General features: G+C 49.8%; 1 protein-coding gene across 2 annotated transcripts in view; it reads left to right on the forward strand.

Annotated features, from left to right (window-relative positions):
* Positions 1-1,364: 1,364 nt before the first annotated feature.
* EMP2 (epithelial membrane protein 2) overlaps positions 1,365-27,230 on the forward strand; it is a 55,171-nt gene continuing 29,305 nt past the window's right edge. Inside the window, exon 1 of one of the 2 annotated variants that reach the window (XM_058433958.1) lies at positions 1,365-1,480. The gene's annotated coding sequence lies outside the window, so the exon portion shown is untranslated. Of the gene's footprint in view, positions 1,481-2,925; positions 3,043-27,230 lie in introns of those variants that run through there. The other variant, XM_032144863.2, reaches the window with a different exon arrangement.

Here is a 27,230-nt window from a genome sequence, read left to right on the forward strand (position 1 = left end):
GTTCTGTAGGTCCTCTAGGGTAGCTGTACTCCACGTCTTTCATTTTCTTGGACCACTAAGCTGCCAGAGGTATACTATGCTCATGGAGATGGCAAAAGAGAGAGAGGGCAAATCCTACCACCCAGGCACCCTTCCATTCTTTCTGTGTGTCATCTTTGCTAATATCTCATTGACCAAAGCAAGTCACATGGCCAAGCTCAAGATCAAGTTGAGGAAAATACTCCTCTTCTCACAAGGCTATGGCCAGGGTTGGGATGTATACTACTACTATAAGGGGCTGAAGGACTGGGACCAGAACTCAATCAAACACACTCTTACTTTCCCCCACACCAAGTTCATTATAGAAACACCAGAAGCAGGAACACAAGCAGGTATGAGGCAGGTTTCTGTCTCCCATCTTCCTAGAGGGACAGGAGTATAAAGACAGAAAACAAAGCATAACAAGTAGCAGGTGAATGGGACAGACAGGTTGGGCTCTGGAGAGGGTTTAGGAACAAGGGACAGGAGCAATTGGCCTGTTTCTTTCTCTGGGTCTTGGAGAGGGATCTTGGGGGTCGGGGCAGGTTCTTTCCAGTTGGGACACACCCCACCAGCTGGTGGCTTGGGAGATAGTACAGGGAGGAGGCATCTCCTGGCTCTGAATCAGAGTGAGGACATGACTGTCTTTTCCAATGATCTTGCAATAGTTCTGATAACAGGAGAAAGATTTATCTGTGTTAGCATGGTTTTAACATCTTGCTGATCGCCCCCGCTGTTTTTTTAAGAGACAGGGTCTTGCTATGTTGCCTAGGCTGCCTCGGAACTCGCAGGCTCAAGCGATCCCTCAACCTCAGCCTCCCGAGCAGCTGGGATTACAGGTAAGCACCTGGCTCCCTTTTTAATAGACCGTAAACCTCACACTCACGGACTCTTTCAGGCAACAGTATCTGGGTACAATTTACTAACACTGTTTTATTTCAATAGTGTTTATATTCATAAGTTTGTCTTCTATTTTTGGCAGATGGCACTGGTTTCCTGTTTACCATGGCAATATAGGGCTTTCTTTTCAAATAAACATATTAAAATCAACGGAGTTCATTTAAAGAAAACACTTAAGTGAATACTAGTTCAGGTGGAAGTTGGAAATGGCAAAAATTAGAGCTTGAGTGTGGTTAGCATTTGGTGAATAGTGATAGGGTGGAAAGAGGAGACTGGGGTTTGCTGCACTGAGTCTGGGTTCAAATGCAAACTTTATCAATTGCATACAGCCTTTGGGTAAGTTACTGGTGTAGCTTCTCTGAGCCTTAGTTTCTTCATGGGTAAAATGAGGGTAACTTGTTTTGCAGGGCTGCCGTGTTCTATTGAAGATTATATTTGTAAAGTAACTGGCACACACTAAGCCCTCAGCAAATGTGGAAACCTGCCTGCTCCATCCCCTACCTGGCCTTTCCATTCTGAGAGACTTTGGGGCTTTCTCTGTCCTCCACATGGTCATAGGCAGGTAGGTGGGTCCTGCCTGGTCCTCCTCTATAGCAACCAGACCTCACCCTCCTCCCCTTTTATGGAGGAAGAGGACTCAGTTCATATTAGTGCCTTCCTGTCCCTTCTCCAACTCCACACACACACACACACACACACACACACACACACAATTATCTTGGGGGATGTGAGTCTTGGTTAACCGTAGAATTAAAGGAGATTTGGCAGGTCAGACCCTAGGCCAACTTGGGAAGCTCAAGGCCTGGGGGAGGGGGTGGCCCTGTAGAGGGGATCTCAAATCCCCCAAGGATCTCTAATTTAGACCCAAGAAGGCCTTCTCATGACAGAGCTCCTCAGCAGGATTAAAAAAAGATGCTCAACAGAAAATCTAAACATGGAGTCCAACCACAGCACACGATTGCACAATAAATTAACATTTCTTAAAAGGGTTTCTCATTCTCTTGTCAGTGGCACAAGTCAATTGCCTTGTATTCTGGGGTATGTGCAAGTAACACGAACTTGTTAAATTAAAAGTTTTAAAATATACTGTTATATGTTGTGACCCTCTTTTGGAATTTCTCCAATTTGTAAAAATACACTGACTCCCGCTCCCTCCTTCCACACACACACGATGGGGCTCAGGCGCCTCTGGTCTCCCCCATCCTCCCAAGAGCCCCTAGAGCAGATCAGCCCTCCCAGTTTCCAGATGGGGAAACTGAAGCTGGAAAGAAAGGCAGTTCCTTTGATGTCATTTCCAGGGACACTAAATTCCAGGACTGTGGGTTGAAAGCCTGTGGGGAGTGGTTTGTGTGAGTGTGAGTGTGTGTGTGTGTGTGTGTGTGTGTGTGTGTATTGGTGGGGTGGGGGAGTGAACGGGGGTCCTGGAAGACTCTAAAGACTGGTTGACGGGCATCTCACACCAAGGCCAGGCCTCCAGGTGAGATGATAAAAATAACAATGGCTGACGTCTATGGAGTAGGTGCCATGAGGCAAACACTGTGGACGTATTATCACCTTCCGACCTATAATCACTCCCATTCCCAGAAGAGGAAACTGAGACAGGGGAGATTATGGACGAGCTCAGGAAGTTCATAAAAGGCCAGAGAAGGGGTTCTAGAGCAGGGAGCCCGGATTCCAAAACTCCTTAGGGAAGGGGAAGAAAAGGGGAGGAGAGGAGCGGAAAGAGAACGAGAGGGATGTGGAAACCTGCAGAGAAGGGAAGCCCCTTGCTCCCGGGAGCCTCCCTTTCTCCCTTTTCCCTCGGGCCCGTGCCACCGGCTCCGCCCCAAACTTGGCCACAGAGCCGCAGGGAGGCGGGTGGGGACTGGGGGGCGCCAGGGCGCTCCGGGCCTCGGCCTTTCCCTCCAGGGCCCCCTCCCTCCGCCGGCGGCCCCTCCCACTCGGCTCTCCCGGCTCCTGACGTCACGGCCCGGGAGGCGGGATCGGGGAAGGAGGGGCTCCGCCGCCAAGAGGGTGGAGGGAGGGCGCGCAGTCCCAGCCCAGAGCTTCAAAACAGCTCGGCGGCCTCGCCTCGCACCCCAGCCTGTCCGTCGATCCAGCAGCCAGCGCAGCCGCCAGCGCCGGGTGAGTTGCGGGCGCGCCCAGGGCGCGGGGCGACATCCGTGGGCGGCCCCGGGATCGCGTACGCCCGGCCAGCAGGGACGCGACCTCTCCACTTACTGGACCGGGAGCAGCCCCCGGAATTGGTGACAGTAACGGGAGGGCCGAGGTGCCACCCATACCGCCGACCTCTGGTCTGCGCCACGCTCGCTCGGGCACCCGAATTCCACTTCCCCACCCCAGGACAGCTTCCCACGCCTTTTGAGCCGAAGCGGGCGGGAAAAGTTTGGGGAGGAGTCAGGGCGCCTCCCCTCGCCCCGCCGGACTCACACCCGGGGCTCTTGGAGTCCAGGGAGATCCCCAGGTCGCGTGAGGGATTCCTGGGCAGCGTCCCCAGCCTCGCCTCGCGGGCAGGACTAGTGCGCCAGGCCGGGCCAGCGGGTCCTCCTGGGCTGCGTACCCCTCTAGGCCCCCGCCGCTGCTCCGTCGCGCCCCCGAGCGACGAGGAGCGACTTCTTGGGGGTCAGGAGCGGTGGAGGAGCCCGGAGGCGCTACTGGGATGACACCTCTCTCCCTGCCAACTCTAGTAGGGCTTGGGGGGCTTTAAAGAAGCAAGACCACACCCATGGGTTCCAGAGGGAGGGGAGGCTGCAGCTCGGGGTGTGGATTCTACGCCCTCCCCAAATCCAGAGATCTGAGCGCCCTCCAGGGGGGTCTTTTAGGTGAAGATGTGGGGCTGGACATGGGGACTCCGAAGACACCACAGGGCAAAGCATTCCTTCCAGGCCACAGAGTCCAACCCCTGCCAGCTTCGGGTTTGGGGAAGGGAGTACTGCCCCTCCCAAGCTTTGAGGGTGTGTGTGCACCTTGATCTTATAATTCAGCTGTGTCTAAGTAAGGGGCTTGGTGAGGGACTTAAGAAGCCTCCAGTTCAAATACGGTGTGATTGTACTTTTATGAGACACCCAGAATAGGCAAATTTTGTAGACAGAAAGTAGAATGGTGGTTGCCAGGGGCTGGGGGTACCTGGGAACCGGGAGTTACTGTTTAATGGGACAGTTTTTGTTGGGGAGGATAAAAAAGTTTTGGGTATACATAGTGGCAATGGTTACACAGTACTGTGAAGGTATTTCATGCCACTGAGTTGTATACTTATTGGTTAAAATGATGATTATGATGTTATGCATATTTTATCATAATTTTTTTTGAAAGCCACCTCTAGCCACCTCTGCACTCCAGTCTGAATCAGAGAGAAATCTAAGAACCGACACATTATTGCTGGGCACCTCTTCCTGGAATTCGGCCTTCAGTTAAGAAAGCTTAAAGAGGACGAGGAAGGGACGGGGTCCTGGTCCAGGAGTCACACAAGGGGAAGGATGGCGACCTGAGCTGCTGGAGGTTTGCAGTTGGCTGGTGCTCGCCCTCCATCTCCATTTCTCTCTGGGAGCCTCACCCCTGAGCTGTTTCCAGCACACTCTCCTGTTGCAAGTGGGGAAACAGGCTAGAGATCTAAGTCGGTTTGCCCAAGGCCACTGAGGTGGTAAATGCAAAGAACTAGGCCTTGAACCTCCATCTGTCTCCCCAAGCCCTTCCCTTGTTTCCACCTGGAGATGCCCTGCTGGTTTGCAGGGAATGAGGGGAGACCCTTCTGGGGAAAACAGGGCGTGGATGCCCACGGGGGCCTTGGCAAATGCCAAGACCGCAGCCCAGGGAGAGGCGTGGAGGTGGCAGGAAGGTGCAGAACCTGTTTTCCCACTGAAGGTTTTTGGATCTCACCACCTCCATCCCATGGGGAACCAGGGAGTCGAGTAGGAGGCAGAGGGTTGGCCACATAGCCTGGAGCCTCCTCTGCCCCTCAAGTGGAGAGATTGAGGTGCGCCTGAAATCCAGAGAATGTGTTTGTGTTGGAAACCATGGAGTTGACCAGCTGAGTGGGTGAGGGCAGGGCCAGGCGGAAACGTCCCTATGAGGAGGGTGAGGCTTGGGGCTGACACTGCCCCACCTCGGGCCGGAGGAGAGGGTGCACCCGCTCTCGCTGGCACCACCCCAGATTAGGGTCTAGCTAATGAGGGGCCAAAAGGGCTTGGTGGCATTTTATTGTGGCTGCGGAGCACATCCATTTAGCAACCCGTCCCTGCTTCTCCACCCTCACCCCATTAACGGTACTTAAATCCTTTCTTCCCGGAATGGAAGTGAATGTTTCACCTCAGTTTCTTTTCTCTGCCTCTCACATAATATCTTCATAGTAGGAGCTAAAACCACATGCATATGTGCACAGACTCCCCATTTTCCAGCAACAGGTAATTAACAGGGAGGATCAACCAGCCCATTTTTCACCCTAGGCATAGAGTGACACTCTCCTGCCCTCGCGTCTGCTATACAGCCTTCCAGGTCAGTGAGGGCACAGCAAAGGCCACTTCTTTGTCATAGTAAACTCCGCCAGACGGGACCAGGAGGGGAAGTCTGCCGAGATGAAAATATATAAATGTCCTTCCAGGCCAGATGGGCTGGCGCTGGACTGCTGGCTGCTTGGGGAGGTTTGTTTGGGAAGCAGGAGTCCAGCCACCCTCCTTTTGCAGGGTGGGGGGGGGAGGTCAGATAATTGTGTGTGTGTGTGGGGTCGGTGGGGGCAACATGTGGCTGCTTCCCAGCTCTGTAGCCAAGTGGGGACTCTGACACGGGCCACAGGGGTTAAGGTGGGGACAGGGCGGGGCTCTCCAGCCACGGGAGTTCCAGAGGGGAGGCGGTGACATTACTTACCCAAAGGTGGGGTAGGGTCCCAGGCACTGGGATTGAGGGGGCAGATCTCTCCCAGAGGAGAGAGTTAAAGGCCAGCCTCGGGATGCCTGTGCAGGAGGGGTGTGTGTGTGTGTCGGGGTGTCTCAGGAGGGCAGGTGATTGGCAGCAGCAGCTGGAATGAAGGAAGAGGGCAGTTGGCATCATAGAAGGGATGGAGGCCTGACTCTTGGACGATGGCTTCAGCATGTGCAGGGAAGGAATGGGGGTTGGTGTGGTGGTGACAGGCCGAGCAGTCTCCCCTTCTCACCCCAGGAGTGGTGAAGTCTGGCTCCCTGCAGAAGTTAGCCAAAGAATGCATTTTCGGCAGCACTGTGGCAGGAATCAGATGCATCTGGCTCTTGTTAGGGACAGGCCAGGGGGGAGTCTAAAAATATCAGAGGCAGAGCTGCCACCCAGCGAGAGAGTGCCGGCCTGGTAACCTGACACCTGAGTGGAGGCTGGTGGTGATGAGAGCACCCGTCCTGCTCTGTTCCAGAGGTACTCATGCTCCTTCAGGTGCCTGAAAGGGTGAGAGCTCACTGCATTCGGGACAGCCCTGGGCTAAGATTGGAGAATTTCAGGGCATAAGGACCTTAGAAAGTCCCAGTATGTCACTGACAGCTAGGGACACTCAGAGAGGTGGAGTGACTTGCCCAGGTCACACAGCAATTTGGCAGCCGACCCAGGACTAGATCTAGGCCACAGCTGAGGGGAGGTCAGTGGGATTCCAGGCCCAGGTGCCCAAGGCCTGGGACCCTTATAGCACGTGTCATCTGTCCAGGATGCTGGATTTCCGTGCTCCCGTGCTGATGGGACAGTGGTGAGCAAGACCTCCGCTCAGGCAGTGGGTCACTTCCCACTGAGCACTGGGTTGCTCCCGGGCAAAGCTGTTGAACCCTGGGAACGCTGGCCCATCTTGGGGCAGGATATAGGGAGGAAGGAGGCTGGAGGAGAACTGGCCGAATGAGTCCCTCCCTCCTTCCCGTGCAGAGACACTGCTGGTTTTGTTCATGCAGTATCTCCGGTGCTTAATGAGTAGTTGTTAAAGTGAATAATTGAATTCCTGGGGCCCTCATCTTCCTTGGCAAGCTGGGCTTCTGTTAAGGGACTGAGGATGAAGAAGAGACTTCTCCAGTTCCTGCTCTTTGGGGACAGGCTAGATGACATCAGCTTCTAGAAGCTTCCTGGAACTCTGGGTCCAGAGCTGAGGGAGGGGTCACCAGGGTGATATTTGACACCAGGATTGTCCTGAGAAATCTAGGATGCAAAATCGCCATCACCACACAGGATATACAGACAGAGAAGCCAAGCCTCTCAATGCAGACTGCTCATAGTCTAAGATCAAGCAAGCTTTTCCCAATAGCAAAGTCGTGCACTTTGAAGATTTCTCTTTTGATGACCTGATCACAAACTTCTCTGAACTGTCTTTCCTCAACATGCAATGAATTTAAGAAACTTGCAGTGAGTAAATAAGACCCAAAGTTTTTTTGTTGATCTTCTGAATGTTTTCCAAAAACGTGTTACCGCTGGTGGCGCACAAGATAATTCTCAAAGGCCCATGGCATAAAAACAGAAAAGAATAATTATGTCTTCTTCTTGATTGGTACTGGGGGAAAAAAATGTAAGTAGCACACAAACTCATGGTTTCACAGATACTTCTGCTTGGGTTGAAACAAAAGTTGATGCTGTAAACTTTAAAACATTTTAAGATACTCAAAGAATTTAGTTAATAAGCACAGTGGTCCTTGCGTTTGGCAAAAATCTGAGTACTAGAGTGCCTGCTTTTTGGGAGATGGTTTTATAAGGGGCTGGGATGGACGTGTCGCACTTTTTGGAAACGTGGCTCATCCTGAAATATCTGAGAGCTCCCAGACCAAGCCCCTCTGTTGCAAAGAGGCCCCTATATTCAGCTTCGGACCGAGGCCTGCCACTTAGCTTCCAAGGGAGTCCCTTCATCTTTAATGAGGGTCATGATTCCACTCTGATGACCTTTGCCAGTTGTCTGCGGATCAGAAGAGATGATATATTGATGCACATGGAAGTAGCTTGATTTGTTTGTGGTTTGCTTGTACCAAAGGAAGGCTGAGGGAGATGCTGGCTTCCTCACTTTAATCTTGGTGGGTTATTATTAAGCAACTCTGTGCAGTGAGCTGCTGCAGGCTTTGGCAATACAATGGGGAATTTCCCTGTCTTCAGAGGAAGTTATCATCTAGCGATGGGGGTGACAAGTCCAAGAATGCAAGCTCCTCACTCCTGTAATCCCAGCACTTTGGGAGGCCGAGGCGGGTGGATCACGAGGTCAGGGGATTGAGACCATCCTGGCTAACATGGTGAAGCCCAGTCTCTACTAAAAATACAAAAAAATTAGCCTGGCATGGTGGCAGGCGCCTGTAGTCCCAGCTACTCGGGAGGCTGAGGCAGGAGAATGGTGTGAACCCAGAGCTTGCAGTGAGCTGAGATTGCGCCACTGCACTCCAGGCTGGGTGACAGAGCGAGACTTCATCTAAAAAAAAAAAAGGATAATTTTTAAAAAGAAAAGGCAGAGATTGCGAGCAGGGACCCCTGCTGCAGGAGCAATGGGTGCCTGGTTTGTCTTCAGTGCTGAGTGTATGAAGGGAGGGAGATGGAGCAGGAAGGGATGAGGAGGGCCACAGTGTGAAGTTGGCTTCCCTTCCACATCCCCAAGAACCTGGCTAGGGAGGCAGGCGTGAGGATGCTCACGGAGCATTATTGGAATAGAATATCCAATGATAGGTAGGAAATAGAGAAAAGGAAAAGTGGAAGCAACCTAAATGTCCATCAGCCATTTTGCAGAATATTTTACAGCAGTTAAAAAGAACAAGGGGCCGGGCACGGCAGCTCACGCCTCTAATCCCAGCGCTTTGGGAGGCCAAGGCAGGCGGATCACTTGAGTTCAGGAGTTCAGGTTTAGCTTGGCCAATATGGTGAAACCCCATCTCTACCAAAAATACAAAAATTAGTTGGGCGTGGTGGTGTGCACCTGTAATCCCAGCTACTTGGGAGGCTGAGGCACAAGAATCGCTTGAACCCAGGAGATGGGGGTGGCAGTGAGCCGAGATCATGCCATTGCACTCCAGCCTGGGTGACAGAGCAAGACTCTGTCTCAAAAAAAAAAAAAAATTTATCCATTGTACCCATATGGAAAGAGCTTTATGGCATTACTGAGTTTAAAAAAAGAACAACCAGGAGAAGTGTATGTGGAAAAATGTATTATTCATATAAACAGAAACAGAAATTCTTGTTGTACTTTCTGTGGTCTCACATGTTTATACGAGGAACAATGTCTGGAAGGAGACATCGGGGTAGGTCCATGTGGTTGTCTTTGATGGGAGGGTAGGGAAGGAACTGGATTGAAAGGATACAATCTTATCTCAAGCCTTATCTGTAACCAAGAGAGTATCTGCATGCATTACAGACTTCAGTAATAATGCACTCATTTTCCCTGACCTTGGTAAGCAATGGACGTTGTGCAGGTGTGAGGATGGGGAGAGATGATGCCTTTGGCTGTGGGGGGTCAGAGACTCCATGGATGGACCAGTTAGGGATTGTTTTGGAAATCCAGAGATAAGGAAATGGTGACCAGTCTGAGCAGGTGTCGTCCAGTCCCCATGGAGCATCCCCCTCGGAACGTCACATTGCAGATGCCAATGAACATAATGCGTTTCCAGTCTGCGTGCCGTTCATGGGGGTTAACCGTGGCCAGGTGTGGTGGCTCAGGCCTGTACTTTTAGAATTTTGGGAGGCTTAGGCAGGAAGGATGGCTTGAGCACAGGAGTTTTGAGACCAGCCTGGGCAACATAATGAGACCCTGTCTCTACAAAAAAATAGAAAAATTAGCCAGGCATGGTGACACGCACCTGTAGTCCCAGCTGCTCTGAAGGCTGAGGTGGGAGGATCGCTTGAGCCCAGTAGTTTGAGGCTGCAGTGAGCTGAGACAGCGCCACTGCACCCTAGCCTGGGCGACAGAGCAAGACCCCATCTCTTAAAACAAAAACAAAAACGCATGCTGACCACTCCCTTTCACTGTGAAGTGAAGAGTTCTTTTTCTGTCATAGAACTGATGGAGGAGATGCTTTGGGGTCCCAGTTATCTTATAGTGGACATTTGTCTTTGGAGTGGGGATGGGAGCTTCTCTAACTCATCACAGTGTTCCAGCCTTGAGGTCCTCATCTGTCCCAGAATGACTGCTTACTAACTGTGGCATGAATAACATGGTGTCTGCTGAGGGGTGACAGGTGCATTCTGAAGACAGTAGGCAGATGCCAGTGGGATCAGAGAATTGGATTGTGGGGTGCTACAGGGGGGCTGTGTACAGACATGTGGAGGGTCGAGAGGGTGCTATTTGGAAACTAACTCCCAGGCTGTGACATTTATTCTGGAGATAATCCTTAATTTCTGAACTTGGGAGTTCTGTGACAGGTCATCTATGCTGATTTATTCCTCATGTGTTCATTCTAATATTTATTGGCTGTTTACTATGTGCCAGGCAGTGAACAAAAATGGACTCGTCCCCTGTAATGGAATTTATCTAGCAGTGGATGGAAGGTCATCTACGGGAGGGTCAAGAGAAACCGAAATCTCATTTTTTTTTTTTTTTTTTTTGGAGATAGGATCTCGCTGGGTCACCCAGGCTGGAGTGTAGTGGTGCAGTCACAGCTCACGGCAGCCTCGAACACCTGGGCTCAAGTGATCCTCTGTCCTCAGCCTCCTGGGTAGCTGGGACCACAGGTGCCCCCAGCTAATTTTTAAATTTTTTGTAGAGACTGGGGTCTTGCTTTGTCACCAGGCTGCTCTCAAATTCCTGGCCTCAAGTGATCCTCCCTCCTCAGCCTCCCAAAGTGCTGGGATTACAGGCATGAACCACTGTGCCCAGCTGCAACCTGAATCTTTTAAGGGTCTTTGCCCTTGTCTGTCTAGGGTACAGAAGAAAAATGAAAAATCCCCTCTTTCTCCTGCTCCCTCATTTACTTTTCTGAATATATTTAGATCATCAGGTGATAACGATCTTTTGAGTAAAATGTGGCAAGGGAGCCTTGAGTCCTCTCTCTTATTAATGTGGAAAGTGTCTTGAAATTCAGATGGATGGTCATGAGTCCTAAAGCCCAGGGCCTAGAGCCCAGGAGAGGCTGACAGCAGTGGACCAGGCTGGCCTTTGAGCCAACAGTGGTGGCCTCTCAGTATACACCACCACCACCCATCACTGGCTTACAGTGGAAGCCTGGAGCAGTCCTCTGTCTCTTCATGCAAACCTTCAGTCCTTCTGGAATCCATCCCCTCTCTTCATCTCAGTGGCTTCTATCTTGGCCCAGACCGCTGCCATCTTTTGCCTTGACAATTGCACAAGCTCCATGACCTGTTTCCCCGCAGCCACTATGGCCTTGCAGTCCATTTCCCATATGCATCCAGAAGGATCTGATAGAGACACAAAGCTGATCAAGTCACTCTTCCCCTGCCCCACTTAAAATTCTTCAGTAGTTTCGACTGCTCCTAAGCAAAAACCAGGCCTTACGTGATCTGACTCAGAGGTCCTTGGCTGGCTGCCCTTCAGAATCTCCTGGGGAATCTGGGTAGAATGCTAATTTGCAGTCCCCACCTGAAAGTAACGATCTCAGAATCTCTGGAGGCAGGGGCCAGGGCACAGGGGTTTAAGGTGCCCCAGTGCGGTTGGTGGTGAAACGTACTGGTCTAACCCCTTCTCTGGACTCATCACTCTCCCCTGTTGCTTTCTACTCTAGCCTACTCTTTTTTCTTAGTTCCTGCAGCTCTTTTTTTTTTTTTTTTTTTTTTTTTTTGAGACTGAGTCTTGCTCTGTCACCAGGCTGGAGTGCAGTGGCGTGATCTCAGCTCACTGCAGCCTCCGACTCCCTGGTTGAAGTGATTCTGCTGCCTCAGCCTCCCAAGTAGCTGGGACTACAGGCGTACACCACCACGCCCAGGTAATTTTTGTATTTTTAGTAGAGGCAGGGTTTCACCGTGTTGGCCAGGCTGGTTTCTATCTCTTGACCTCACGATCCGCCCGCCTCAGCCTCCCAAAGTGCTGTGATTACAGGCATGAGCCACCAGACCCTGCCAGTTCCTGCAACTCTTAATCCTCTGTCACCACTGCTTCTACCTGCTGTTTCCCTTGCCCTTCTTCTTCTTCCACGTTCCCTTCCTCTCTCTGTCCAGCTAATTCTCTTTATCCTTTAAGACCTTTAAGACTATACCTAATGCTAAATGATCAGTTAATGGGTTCAGGAAATCAACATGGCACATGGATACATATGTAACAAACCTGCACATTGTGCACATGTACCCTAAAACCTAAAGTATAATTAAAAAAAAAAGAAAATAATTTTAAAAGAAAGCCGATTCAATTATCAACATAAAAAAAAGAAAAAAAGACTCATACCAGGCCAGGCATGGTGGCTCATGCCTATAATCCCAGCACTTTGGAAGGCCGAGGCAGGAGGATCACTTCAGGCCAGGAGTTTGAGACCAGCCTGGGCAACATAGTGAGACCCCATCTCTACAAAAAAATAAAGTAAAAATTAGCCAGCCAGGCGTGGTAGCTCATGCCTGTAATCCCAGCATTTTGGGAGGCCGAGGTGGGTGGATCACTTGAGCTTAGGAGTCTGAGACCAGCCTGGCCAACATGAAGAAACCCTGTTTCTACTAAAAATACAAAAATTAGCCAGGTGTGGTGGCACATGCCTGTAGTCCCAGCTACTCGGGAGGCTGAGGCAGGAGAATTGCTTGAATTCAAGAGGCAGAGGTTACAGTGAGTTGAGATCACGCCACTGCACTCAAGCTCTGGGTGACAGGGCAAGACTCTGTCTCAAAAATAAAATGAAATAAAAATTAGCTGGGTATGGTGGTGTGCACCTGTCGTCCTAGGTACTCCAGAGGCTAAGGCGGGAAGATTGCTTGAGGCTAGGAATTCAAGGCTACAGTGAGCTGTGATTGCACCACTGCACTCCAGCCTGGGTGGCAGAGCGAGACTCTGTCTTTAAAAAAAAAAAAAAAAAAGCCACCATTTTTTCAGGGACGCTTTCTAGCCCTAAGTTAAGTCAGATTTTCTCCTCTGCCATTAGTTCTGATGGTATTTGTTTAAGCCCAGCAAGGGCTGGAAGGCACAGGGACCATCGCTTCCTATCTGATAGTTCACCAGGGCACCCCAATAACCATCGTGATGTACCCCCAGCGTCTCAGCAGACCCAGGGAAGGAGTGGGAGAAGGGAGCCTTGGGTGAGCGTTGAGCTGGAGACTGCAAGGGCAGGGGGTTTGGAAGCCCTGAGAAGTCACTAGGGTCAGGGCAGCTGCTCCCTCTCCCTCCTGCAGTTGGCTCTGTGTGGAGCCACATCAGGCCTGAGTGGCGTGATCAGCATCCGTTTATACCAGTGTGACACGGGGTCACATTCTTCCCAGACCAGAGCCTGAGAGAGGCTTAATCATCGGCACACCCAGAGTGGGGTCTGCACGCCCGCAGGCATTTGGAAATGACTCCTGTAGCATACAGGCGATGTTGAAGACTGTATTATGCTCGCGTTCATTTCAGTGTATTACTTAAATGTCCCTTGGCAAGTGATGCTGATTTTCCATTTACAGTGTAATGCATGTTTAAAGATGAATTGGGCTGGGTGTGGTGCCTCATGCCTGTAAACCCAGCACTTTGGGAGGTTGAGGTGGGAGGATCACTTGAGCCCAGGAGTTCAAGACCAGCCTGGGGAGCATAGGGAAACCCCTATCTCTACAAAAAATTAAAAAATTACCCAGGTGTGGTGGCATACACCTGCAGGAGGCTGAGGCAAAAGGATCACCTGAGCCCAGGAGATCAAGGCTGCAGCAAGCTGTGATCATGCTACTGCCCTCCAGCCTGGGCGACAGAGCGAGACCCTGTTTTAAAAACAAAAAACAAAACAGAATAAATGTTTTAAAAATGAATCAATTGAAGCGTAATGTGTTTTAAGGAAAACTGTTGAATAGTGAGTAGAACAGGTGGTGTACCCACAGAAATGATCACAGTGGTGTGATTGACACTGGGGGCCCACCCATGTCCCATTTGCTGGATCGTGTACTCATCATCTCCAGCTGTCATGAGTGCAGGCTTCGAATGACTTTCTTCTCGGTTTCACCCAAGAGTATCCCTTAGAAAATCCCTAGCACAGCTGGGCGCAGTGGCTTACGCCTGTAATCCTAGCACTTTGGGAGGCCAAGGTGGGTGGATCACCTGAGGTCAGGAGTTCTAGACCAGCCTGGCCAACATGGCGAAACCCCATCTCTACTAAAAATACAAAAAATTAGCCGGGCGTGGTGGTAGGCGCATGTAATCCCAGCTACTCAGGAGGCTGAGGCAGGAGAATTGCTTGAACCCGGGAGGCAGAGGTTGCGGTGAGCCGAGATTGTGCCACTGTACTCCAGCTTGGGTGACAAGAGTGAAATTCCATCTCAAAAAAAAAAAAAAAAAAAGAAAGAAAGAAAATCCTAGCACAAGAATCCACACCCCAGCCTTTGCTTCTAGGTAACCGGACCTAAGGCGGTGATGCTCAGGGAATGCGGATTTAATCCGACCGTCCTCTTGGTCTCTCTCGGAGGAACTGTGGCCCAGTGAGCAGGTGCCACTTGCCCCAGGTTACCCTGTGACTCCCTGGCGGGGCCGATTGGAGGAAACAAAAGATAAAGGAAGACGCACCAACGACTTTTTTTCACTCACTGGTGTTTTAGTGGGACCCGGTTTGCCACTCTAGCACCAGGGTCTTGGTGCTGGGAGAATAAGTCTGTTCTCTTTCGCAGGAGGCATCATGAAAAAAGGATTTAGTTCTCTCTCTGGAACCGAGCAATCTGAGAGGCACCTGTGAATCCACATGTAAATATATAATACATACATAAATGTATACATATATAAAATATATATATAGGTGTATATGCTATACTTGACCTCAATTCACCAGGAACGTGAGGCAGCTGGTGCTTTGAATGTTTTCATTTAAGGGCCAAGGGAAGTGGTTTGCAAAGCTTGCTGTTTATTGGAATCACTGGGCATCATTTAGCACCTAGTGGTGGGGGCTGTCCCCAGAGGTTCTGATTTAATTGGTTTAGAGTAAAGCCCCAATGCTGTGCCCTTCTACTTCCTGCAGCCTGATTTCTCTGCAGCCCTGGTATTGCTGTAAATTGATCGTGGCTAAGCCTTTGCTGTGTTTTCTGTGTCTATCTTCCTTTATTCTATAGCTCTGGCCTTCCTGAGGCAAGATGGTGGTGAAGGGCATGACTGTTCCACTCCCAGCTCTGCCACTTACTGGGGGTGTCACCTTTGACAAGCCACCTAACCTCGCTACCCCGCCATTTTTTCATCTATAAAATGGGGATTGCAATGAACCCAAGCAGACAGTATTCTGGTGGAGACGATCTCCAATGCCTCAATCCTTCCATTTCCCCCTTGCTTTTGTGGTATTTCGTGCTGCCCACAGCAGGAGTCCATGTACAACCCTGGTAGGATGTGAATCAAGAAGAGCTTTGCTTTGCTGTATGAGGGTGTTACGGCCCTGGCAGTCCTCTTTGGGGAAACCCAAGTCTCTCCACTTTGCCTTTTCCTCAGGGGGTCTTAGGGCTCCTAGAGAACCAGTGTCCTGTCCTGCTAAAGCCCTGCCTTGGACTTGACCCTCCACACCTGGCCTTACCTTGAGCTTCCTGGCCGTCCCTGGGCTGTGGACCGAATGCCTGGCTCACCCACCCTGGTGTGTTCCAGAGCCTGGTCTGAGCCCCTACTGCCCCTGCCCCAAGCATCCTCATTGTGTTTTTACCACAGTTTCCAAGCAGATCATGAGCCCCGGAATTATTCATGCTCCCTGCCCTCAGAGTAGTCAGAGAGCTGGAGGCTGTGGGGCTGCCAAGGGGAAGAGAATGCTATATTGTCATCTCAAGGCTTGAGGCTTCTTGGCGAGACCTGGAGTGGGGAAGAGAACGCTCCTGAAAACAGCATCCCTCACTCCACTGATAACGACTTCATAATCTGCTGTGGGCCAGGCACTGTGCTGGGCACGAGGACAGATCAGTGATGAGACAGACATAAATCCCTGCCCGCTGGGAGCTTCCACTCCGGAGAGGCAAGACAGAAAAAAGAAGTGCACAAAGATAAATAAGAAGATGGCAGATAATGTTTAGTGATTCAAGAGCTGAAGGCAGGCAGATCACGTAGACCAGAAAAGTGGGGGAGGCTTCTCTGCTGACTTAGGAGTTGGGGCTGAATGAAGAGAAGAAGTCAGTTACACCAAGATCTAAGAACGTTCCAGAAAGAGGGATCTGCACATGCAAAGGTCCACTACTCTGAGGGGTGGGAGGTGAGCTTGGTTTGTTGGGGAGAAAGAAGGGGCACTGGTTTGAGGCATGAAACCAACCTGACAGTTTTTTTTAGCTCTCTGTGAGGGCCGCGACCCTGTGGTCCATGTCTTGCTGTCCTCCCTCAGTGCCTGCAAAGAGCCTCGCATGCTCTGTGTACTCAGCGAACGCACTGATGGACAGGTAGCCACCTGTGAAAATGGGGACACACACGCCGCACCTCTTGGGGCATTCAGAGGAGTGGAGAACTGGCTTCCTGGTTGGAGACCACTGAAGACAGAACTGGAATCAATGAAGAGAGATCCCTGTTTAATGCTGTCCCAGGCCCTGGGGGGTAGCTGATCAGTTGTAGCTGTGGCATGGTCTGAGGGTCAAGAGGGTTCCCAGCCCAGACCAGCCTTTTCCAACTCAAGACCCTGGCTCCTGACCATGGTTTCCACCCTCCCTCCCACAGCAGGGGCAACAGAGGGCCCTTTGATCAGGGTGTCCTTCTTGCGTTAGACCCAGGGGAACAAAGGTATTGAAATACCAGCTTCCAGTGAACTCAGAATTTCCTGGTTTTTAAAAATCTTTGTTTAAGGAGGGTTTTTTTTTTTTTTTTTTTTTTTTTTTTTTTTTTTTTTTTACAAGGTCTTGCTGTGTTGCCCGGGCTGGAGTATAGTGGCTCAATCATAGCTCACTGCAGCCTCAAACTCCTGGGTTCCTGCAACCTTCCTGCCTCACCCTCCTGAGTAGCTGGGACTACAGGTGTGTGCCACCACACCCGACTAATTTTTTGATTTTGTAGAGATGCGATCTTGCTGTGTTGCCTGGGGTGGTCTCAAACTTCTGGCTTCAAGCTATCCCCCGACCTCTGCCTCCCAAAGTGTTGGGATTATAGGTGTGAGCCACTGTCCCTGGCCTGTTTAGTGAGTTTTTGAAAGCATACTATTCGTCGTATTTTCATGTATTCACAGATATATGCGACCATCACCACAGACAATTTCAGAATACTTTCATCATCTCAAAAAGAAATTGTATACATTTTAGATATCACCTCCCCTATTTCCTATCCTCCTTCACTTCTAATCAGCCACGAATCTACTTTCTTTCTATGGTTTTGTCTCTTCCGGAGAGTTCATCTAAATAGAATCATAGAATATGTGGCCTTTTGTCCTTGGCTTCTTTCACCTAGCATAATATTTTCAAGGTTCATCCACGTTGTGGCGTGGATCAGTGCTTCGTTCCTTTTTATGGCTGGATAATACTTCATTGCATGGATGTACATATCCTATTTGTCTGTTCATCTGCTGATGGATGTGTGAGTCGTTTCCATCTTTTGGCAATTGTGAATAATGCTGCCTTAAATATTCATGTGCCAGCTTTTTGTGGACGTCTGTTTTCTTTTCTCTTGGGTGCATATCCAGGAGGGAAATTGCTGGGTCACAGGGTGAGTCTGTGTTTAATAATTTAAGGCGTGTCCTGGTGCTTAGCTCCTAGGAAGCTTCCAGTGGTGAAATTCCTATAGGTCTATACCAAGTTCCTAGGGGCCAGGGCTCCTGGGTCTAAGCTAGGCCCTGCCAGAGCTTCTGGGGCAGGCTGGGCCCAGGGCAGTGGGCTGGGTGAGGTGGAAGGAAGTGACGGCACCCACTTTGTGGCTTCCTGGTTGGAGACCACTGAAGACAGAACTGGAATCGATGGAAGAGAGATCCCTGTTTAATTCTGTTTTCTGCACAATGGGATTCATGATGCTGGGGTGAATTTCGATGGCTCTGTCATTACGTGACATTAAATCACTCAGTGGGAAAGCGATTCCCTGTTCAGTTCTATTTCAGTTCTTCCGATTCCATCAAGGGGGAAATCTTAGCTGAGGCTAAGGTGTTTAGTGCCTCTTTAACTCTAGTTTCCCCTCTTTTAACTTAGAGCAGGTCTGCAGCTTAGTTCCTATGGCAGGCAACAGCCTTGAACCAGAATTTGTGAACTTTGGGGGCAGGGGGTATTTATTTTCACAATTAATTTCTATTTATGGCAAATGATGCTGATTTTCCATTCCCAGGGAGCCAAAAGATTTCTTTTTAAAATACATTTATTTATGTTAGAAAGTGGGTTGAGTTAAGGACAATTATGAAGGAAAATCTTCCAGCCGTACTCGAGAAGGTGGTAGACAAATGACTGAAGTTTGGGAACCCTTGTTCTGAAGCTTAGGGTCCAGTAATCAGACGTGGTCTTGGCAATGGTGAGGTCCCCAGTCCCGGGGCATGTTCAGATGGAAACTGGATGCTAGAAAAATAATCCAGGCAGAGGCTGGGGGTGGGGTGTTCTCATGATCACATCAGCGCCTTTTAGCTGAGACTGCATGAGTGCGTGATTCCCATTGTGTTGAGTCAGTTTCCCAACTGCACAGCCGGACAATGTCATTGAGCAGATGCAGTATCATCAGAAGCACTCCAGTGGGACAGGCAAGGGGTTGGGAGGTTGCCTTTCTTTCCAGCATGGCCATCTCATAGCCCCCTAGGCATGCTAGTAGGGAAATGTTACTGTGGGATTCCAAGTGCATCGGAATGGGTTCCCATGGTGCCAGCTCAGCATCTGCCCTGGTGCTAAATTTTTCTTGGTGGTGTCACTTCCTGTTGGATCTCTCCCCAACTCAAGTCCCCATTTAAGGGCCTCAGCCTTCCAGCTCTCAGGTTGGTGAGTCCACATGGACTGGGTACCCTGAGAGAGTGATGCTGTATTAGTCAGGGTTCTGCAGAGAAACCAAAGGGGTGCATATATATTTAGAGAGAGAGTTTGTTTTAGGGAATTGGCTCATGGGATTATGGAGGCTGGCAAGTTCAAAATCTGCAGGGTGGGCCAGCAGGCTTGGAGATCCGTGGATGAGCTGATGATGCAGTTCAAGTCTGAAGGTCATTTGCTGGCAGAATTCCGTCTTGTTCGGAGGAAGTCAGCCTTTTGTTCTACCAGGCCTTCAACTGATTGGACGAGGCATACCCTGTTAGAGAGGGCAATCTGCTTGACTCAGAGTCCACTGATTCAAATGTGAATCTCATCCCAAAGCACCTTCACGGAAACACTGTGACCCAGACAAGTTGATGCATTAAGAGAACTATCTGAGATGCTTTCGTTGGACCAGACACATAGCATTAAGTAACATAGAATCCTTTTCAAATCACTCCCTTTTAAATTCTCTTTCACCTCTTCAAAGAGGAAATCTCAGTTTTGTGTGAATATGTCTTTAAAACTTCCCAAACATGTGTGACATCCTGTTTTAGCAAAGAAATAGAAACCCAGCCTTGGACTTGGAGCTTTTGAGCAGCAAGGGCTTGGAGCTGGAATTTAATAACAATGTTTTGTTTTCGTTGTATTAATTTTTTCCAGCACCTTCTATTTATGGCAGGTGATGCTGACTTTCCATCTCATTTGCGATATAAGGTTGTCTTTTATAAAAATATAAGTTTAAAAAGTGAGTGATCTAAACAGGAATGGCAGATTTGGGGAAATGTCAACATAAGCGTCGCTGGGACAGTGCCTGAAATGTCCCCTACTTGTCCACATGCCCCAAGCTGCCTGTTTGCATTTCCTTCCCTCCTGGAGGCTGCCCTGGTGGTTTATTTCCATTTGGTGGCTTCCTTTCTGAGAATGATGGTGGTGGATGGGAGGAGAGAACACTGGCTTTCTGGGGAAGAAAAAGGCCTGGGGGTATCTGTTCTATGACAGATTCCTTGACTACGATGCTGGTGCTGATTGGTAATGAGGTAGGAGGTGGGACTGGGAGGTAGGGCCCACACATCAGACCACCACACTAGCTAAAATGGGGACAGGGCAGAAGTACCTTTTTTTTTTTTTTTTTTTTGAGACAGAGTCTCACTCTGTCGCTGAGGCTGGGGTGCAGTGGCGCAATCTCAGCTCACTGCAACCTCCATCTCCCAGGTTCAAGTGATTCTCCTGCCTCAGCCTCCCTCAGCTGGGATTACAGGTGCCTGCCACCACGCCCAGCTAATTTTTGTATTTTTAGGACAGACAGGTTTCACCATGTTGGCCAGGCTGGTCTCGAACTCCTGACCTCAGGTGATCCACCCACCTCGACCTACGAAAGTGTTGGGATTACAGGCATGAGCCACTGCGCCTGGCCAGAAGTACCTTTCCATAAGACGTGTCCACACAGAAGTGACTGCACCTTTCCATGGCAACTGCCTGATGCCTCACTTTTCCTAGAAATTCATGCATAACCCACCCCCTAATTTGCATATACTTAAAAATGGTGAACTACCTCTAGGCATATGGCCTATGGGGTAGCCCTGCTCCCCAAGGAGCAGTGCCTCTGCTGCTGTTGTACACTGCCACTTCAAGAAAAGTTGCTAACACCACTGGTTCACCCTTCAGTTCTTTCCTGGGTGAAGCCAAGAACCCTCCTGGGTGAAGCCCCAATTTGTGGGCTCGCCTGCCCTGTGTCAGTAACACTTCATAGCATTTGCTACATGCCAGATGCTGTTCTAACTACTTTCACTTCATTATCTCCCAGCAGTCCAGGGGGTAGGGATACCAATGTCACCCGACTTTAGAGTGGAGAAATAGGGACACTGACTGGTTGTTAGTCTACAGTCCAGTCGGTCTGGCTCAAGTCTGTGCTCTTACCTCATTTCACTCAAATTACTTCCTGCTCATCTTCTACCCTGTGACCCCTTCCTATGTTAACTTCCAGGTTAACCAGGTGGGGCCCTGGTTTCCTAGTCTTGAGACTCCTTGGGCCTGGCTGGGTTGTCGACAGTGATGCACAGTCTTTAACCCGCCAACAAAGATCCATCTATAAAAATGATAGGTCGTGTCACTTATGAAAGAGGAAAAAGTAGCTGGGTGCAGTGGCTCATGCCTATAATCCCAGCACTTTGGGAGACCAAGGCGGGTGGATCATTTGAGGTCAGGAGTTTGAGAACAGCCTGGCCAACATGGTGAAACCCCATCTCTACCGAAAATACAAAAATTAGCTGGACGTGGTGGTGCATGCCTGTAGTTCCAGCTACTTGGGAGACTGAGGCAGGAGAATCACTTGAATGCAGGAAGCAGAGGTTGCAGTGAGCTGAGATCATGCCACTGCACTCCAGCCTGGGTGACAGAGTGAGACTCCATCTCAAAAAATAGTAATAATAATAAAAAAGAGGAAAAGCTGTTAAACCAAGAGTGACTGATGGGCCTGGGGATTACTCAAAAGTCACCAAGACAAGGTGCTCTGTGAAGGAAAGAATATTCCTAAACTAATGGGTGTGAGGCTGGGGAACACCCTGCATTTGACACCTGCCTCATCCCGAGCAATGTAATCCACATCAACCTTACTCTCACACCGACATGCTGTGTGCCTACAGGTATATCATTAACCCTCTCTGGGCTGCAGTGTGGTTTTACTGGGTAGCATAATTATAGGAGCTCTTTGGATGACAGCAGCCAGCAGTGAGCTCTTTAATTGACAGGGTCAGGCAGCAGTCATTGGCAGGATGGCAGTTATTAGCTGCTCTGTGAAAGCTGCACAAACTAGCAAACATTTAACAAGTACTTGCTGAGCAACCTTGGGCACTGGGGAAGGTCAGTGAGTCATGGTTTCTGTACTTGAGGAACTCTGAATCTAATACAGCAGTATCTCCACTGTATCAGTTAGCTCTTGCTGGGTAACAAACCACCCCAAAATGTAATGGCTTAAAATAGAAAACCCTGATTTTGTTCATGATTCTGTAGGTGGGGAATTTGGGCTGAGCTCAGCCGGGTGGTTTTTCTGGTTTCAGCTGGGCTCATTCATGTGTCTGTGGTCAGCTAGTGGGTCAGCTGGGGGCTGGCTGGTCTAGGGTGTCCTTCACTGGTAAACCTTGTCTTTCTTCCAAGTGGTATCTTATCTTTCAACAGGCCAGCCTGGGCTTGTTCACACAGTTACTGGGCAGAGAGAGAGAGAGAGAGAGAGAGAGAGAGAGGACATGCGTGAGGCTTCTTGAGGCTTTGGCCCAGAATTGGCACAATGTCACACTTCTGCCACCTTTTATTGATAAAAAAATCACAAGGCCAGCTGGGCCTCAGCAGGTGGAGAAATAGATTGGATTGCACCTCTTGATGGGAAGATTTGATCTGCTAAAATTTTGTTTAAATTTTTTTTCAGTCATGCACATGTGGGATATTGGTCTGTCTTTCCTTTCTTGTGTAATGTCTTTGTCTGGTTTTGGAATCAAGGCAATGCTGGCCTCACAGAATGAGTTGGGGTGTCCCCTTCTCTTCAATTTCCTGGAACAGTTTGTTTAAATTGGTATTATTCTTCCTTAAGTGTTTGGCAGAGTTCACCCATGAAGCCATCTAGGCCTGGAGTTTCCTCTATGAGAAGAGACTCCAGGCCCTGGATAAACCTTTTTTTCCTCCTTTTATTGCCAGATTTTAAAGAAAGGTCTAACTTCATTTTTTACTTGTTATTAGCCCTTTAGCTCCTTGAAATCTGGCTTCTTTAGTCATTAATTCAACACATATTCACTGAGCACCATCTATAAAGAAGATGTGTTCTAAGTGCTGCGAATACTGTCCTGCAAAAACATGCCAGGCACCTGACACTGTAGCAGGCAAATATGTAATATCCAAGTAAACAACTACAAGGCAACATCAGGCCCTGAGAGATGCTACAGGAAGAAAAATAAAGGGCTTTAGTTCACTTCCCTAAAATTGTGGTTCCCGAGTCGGCCCATGAGCCAAATCTCCCTCCTCGTCCCATTTTTCTAGTCTTTTCTCTCTTGGCTTCTGGGTCCCACCATGTGCTCTTGGTTGCCCTCCCACCTCCGTGCCCACTCCTCCGTCTCCTTCCCTGGCCTTCTCTCTTCCATCCTTTCTTCTCCCTTAATGCTTTCTCCCTGAGCAGGATTTCTCATCTACCAGTGGCTTTGTCTGCCACCTGTGTACCCATGACACCAGGATTCCCGGTTCTAGCCCGTTTTCTCCTGAGTGACAGTCCTGACTATATTTCCAACTACCTGAACACATTTCTACCATGTCACCAATTTCTAAAACCAAATGAACTGTTTCCCTCATCCTTCAAACATGCTACTTCTGCTCCCCATCCCAGTGCAGATCATGGCACTAGAATCATGTGCCCCGTTCCCCAGCCCCTTATCAAGTCCTGTTGCTTCTGCTTCTGGAAGCTCTCTCGGCTCCCTCCCCTCTGTCCACCCCTCTGTTCCCACCTCATTTGAGACCCTCATCATTTCTCAACAGGGCTGCTCCAACAGCTTCCCCACATTTGCCTCCTGCTACTCCATCCTTCTGACTGTGGAATGGTTTTCTTCTAGAAGCAGATCATGCCTTTTCTGCTTACAAAGCTTCCCCAGCACCCATGGCCTCCAGGATAACATTTGCTCTCCTTTGTGTGGTCTCCGAGGCCCTTAAGCTTCTTGGTCAGTGGAGAGTCCTGGTCCATCTTGGGGCCCAGCCCGGCACATGCTCTCCTAAGTGTGCCACTCTGCACTGTGGGGCGTCCCGAACTCCTTGCCTGTGACACCCTCTCCCTACCACTCCGCCCATCCTTAGAGACCCAGCTCAGGTGTTGCTTCTTCCATGAAGCTTCTGATGCTGCTCCCGCCCCAACACAGGGCCAATCACACCACAAGTGTCTCCCATGGCATGCTGTCACGTCATGTCCGTCCGTTTACACACCCTTGCCCTTTAGGGACCCAGCAGTCCCAGGGCACACAGAGCATGCCTTACTCATGCCCAGTACATAGCAGGTGCTCAATAAATGCTGGGTGAATAACTGCTCCATTTTTAAAGAACGGGCAATGAGACAGTGATCGGAAGCCTGGGACTAGAGCCCTGGCTCTGCCACCTGCAAATTGGATGATGTGAACAAACTCCTTAACTTTGATTTCTCACCCACAAAGTGGATCATAGTCCTTGCCTGTCCTTCTGACAGGACTGTCCCCTCACTGACAGGTATCTACCCTGCATGCAGCGGTGGGAAGAGCCGTCAGCGTGGAGGACTCGGGGATGACCTGTGTTCTCTGTTTTCCTTGTCCCCAGTGTGCTTTGCAAAGCATGTTCCCAGGATGTGGGACCTGCAGGAATAACTTAGCAGTGGCCAGCATCTGAAGCTATGTGTGTGGGCCTAGGTCTTTGGCCAGATCCCTGATCAGCTCTTAAAGTAACAGGACCCCAAAAGGGAAGGGAAATTCAGATTTAAGTGGGCTACATAATGGTTTCTCTGGTGCCAGGCTGCTTGGGTTCAAATGCCAGCTCCAGCTTTTACTAGCTGTGTGACATTGGGGAAGTTGTCTAACCTCTCTGGGCCTTATTTTCTTTACCTGTAAAACAAGGCTGCTGGGCACAGTGGCTCACGCCTGTAATCCCAGCATTTTGGGAGGCCAAGGCAGGCAGATCACATGAGGTCAGGAGTTCAAGACCAGCCTGGCCAACATGGTGACACTCCGTCTCTACGAAAAACACAAAAATTAGCCGGGCATGGTGGCAGGTGCCTGTAATGCCAGCTACTCGGGAGGCTGAGGCAGGAGAATTGCTTGAATCTGGAAGGTGGAGGTTACAGTGAGCTGAGTTCGCACCACGGCACTCTAGCCTGGGCAACACAGCGAGACTCTGTCTCAAAAAAATAAGAATAAAGCAAGGCTAATTAAAAAACCTTCATCAGAGTGTTTTGGTGAGTGATGAATAAATTAATCCAGGCAAAAGGGCTTGGAACAGTGCCTGGGACACACTAGACAACAAATGTTGGCTATCTTTATTGTTGAAATTGTGGTTGTTATTATTCCAAGAGATTGGAAGAGCCAGGGCTGCACAGACAGAATGATCCTCAGTGGCTTCTGCCCTGGGGCACTGCCAAATTCCAGTGTTCCCGCCTGTTGCCATTTCCGGAGAGAGCCAAATGCTGACTTTGTGCCCAGAGCTCCAGCCACAGCGAGCATGGAGCTGGGCGGCCCAGGGTAAATGGGCTTCCTCCTTCCCCACGGCATCTCAGACGCCTGAATATTCCTGGCTGGCTGGTGTCCAGATACTAGGGCAGGAGGCTGGGCTGACCTCTGCCTTCCTGAAAACAGAGGCCAAAGCCACCGTCCCCTCGGAGTGCTCTGGGCAGTGGGAGGGGCCTGGGTTCTGGCCAGCCTGAGGTTGAACCACCAGCCCCGGAGCAGGCCTAGGAGTCCTTGCAGGGTGGCCTGGGTGACTGCTCACCAGCCCGGCCCTCCCCAGGGTTCTGGGCCAGAGCCTCCCTGGCCATTGGAGCAGGAGCTGTGGGTGGAACACTTCTGAGTTGGGAGATTGCCTCGGACCTCCAGACGCCAAACATTTCAGGTCTGTATTGAAAGGTTCCACACCTCGGGATTGTCCTCTTGCCTACAGTTCCTGGAAAAGGCTCCAACTCCGACTGGGAATCGGCTGTGGTTTAAATAGTAGGAAGAACTCCCGAGGGTGGGAATGGAGTTGGCGCTCGGAGCGGTCATCTTAACAGCACGTTCTCCCTCCGCGGGAAGCCAGCTGGGCTCTCTGACTCTTGTTCCCTGGCACGTAAGGGAGCATGTGCCAAAGTGACTTCCTTTGGCAAAAGCAAGCAGGGGATGGGGCTCACAGGTGGAGATTCGTGGTTATTATGAAGAAGAAGACAGGAGTGGACCCTTACCCTGTCCGTGGGCAGATCCCACAGACTTATTTATCCGCGAGACCCTCATGGTGACTTCCACGAGCAACAGCAAACCAAATGTTGCTTCTGGAAGAGGGAGGGCCAGTGAGCCTCCAGAAGGTTGTTTGTGTTTCTCCACACCCAGTGCTAGACGTGCGACACACACACACACACACACACTTTAAGCAAACATTGGACTAAGGCATAGCAGGACGGCACCTCCACTTAGGAAACAGCGAGGAGATGTCAATTCTCTTTGTTATCTGGGGTCAGGATGGACATTTCTGGGAGCACTATCCTTCTTCCTGTCAAACTATAGTACTTGAAACTCCAACTGGGCACCGTGGCTCATGCCTGTGATCCCAGCACTTTGGGAGGCCGAGGTAGGAGGATGGCTTGAGGCCAGGAGTTTGAGACCAGCCTGGGCAACACGGCAAGACTCCATTGCTACAAAAAATAAAATTAGGCGGGCATGGTGGTGCACAGCTGTAGTCCCAGCTACTGGGGAGGCTGAGGCAGGAGGATCACTTGAGCCCCAAGAGTTCGAGGTTGCCGTGAGCAATGTTTGAGCCACTGCACTCCAGCCTGGACAACAGAGAGAGATCCTGTTTAAAAAAAAAAAAACTTGAAACTCACTGAGCCACAAATGTTGCACTTTGTGTGCAGAATTTCCATATCGCCACCCACAGTTCCCAGTGTCTCACCCCTTTCTCCTCCCTCTTGTTCCTCTTCCACGGCTCCACTCTCTCCAGTTCTGATGCCTGGAGGTTTCTTGTTGCTGCTTGAAAAACCCATTTGCTATTCTTCTACCCTGGTTATGGGTTCTTTTTCCTTTAAAAAGAAATTTAAGTCTGAAGTTGTAATTTCCTGTTTCTGTATTATTTTATGTGATTCTTTTTATGGATATTTCACAGAATGGGGAGTATTCAGGCCTTGAATCTGAAGACAGCTCACCATGGTACCTACAATGCATCGAATCAAGGTTGGGGCTTCAGGGCCATTTAGTGTACTCAGTGAGTTCCACCTCACCGAGTTTCTGGATACTCAGAAAAAGTGATTCATTTAGAAATTAATTTCGAAAACAGAATTGAACCCATTCTACCACATATGCTTAGTTCCTTTTAGATATCAAGGAAAAACTTTATCCATAATCCAAACCAATCTCAAAGTTAGATCCATAAAGACAGCAAGCGCTTCAGCTTGGCCAGTGAGCTAACAGGATGAAAAATGCAGCCAACCCTATGCAGCCTAAAGCATGGGTTTTTTTTGTTTGTTTGTTTCCTGGGTTTTTTTTTTTTGAGACGGAGTCTCACTCTGTCACCCAGGCTGGAGTGCAGTGGTGGGATCTTGGCCCAATGCACCCTCCACCTCCCGGGTTCAGGCGATTCTCATGCCTCAGCCTCCCGAGTAGCTGGGACGATAGGTACCTGCCACCACGCCTAGATAATATTTGTATTTTTAGTAGAGACAGCGTTTTGCC

The sequence above is a fragment of the Hylobates moloch genome, unplaced genomic scaffold (assembly GCF_009828535.3).
Source record: "Hylobates moloch isolate HMO894 unplaced genomic scaffold, HMol_V3 SCAFFOLD_23, whole genome shotgun sequence".
Lineage (NCBI taxonomy): Eukaryota > Metazoa > Chordata > Mammalia > Primates > Hylobatidae > Hylobates > Hylobates moloch.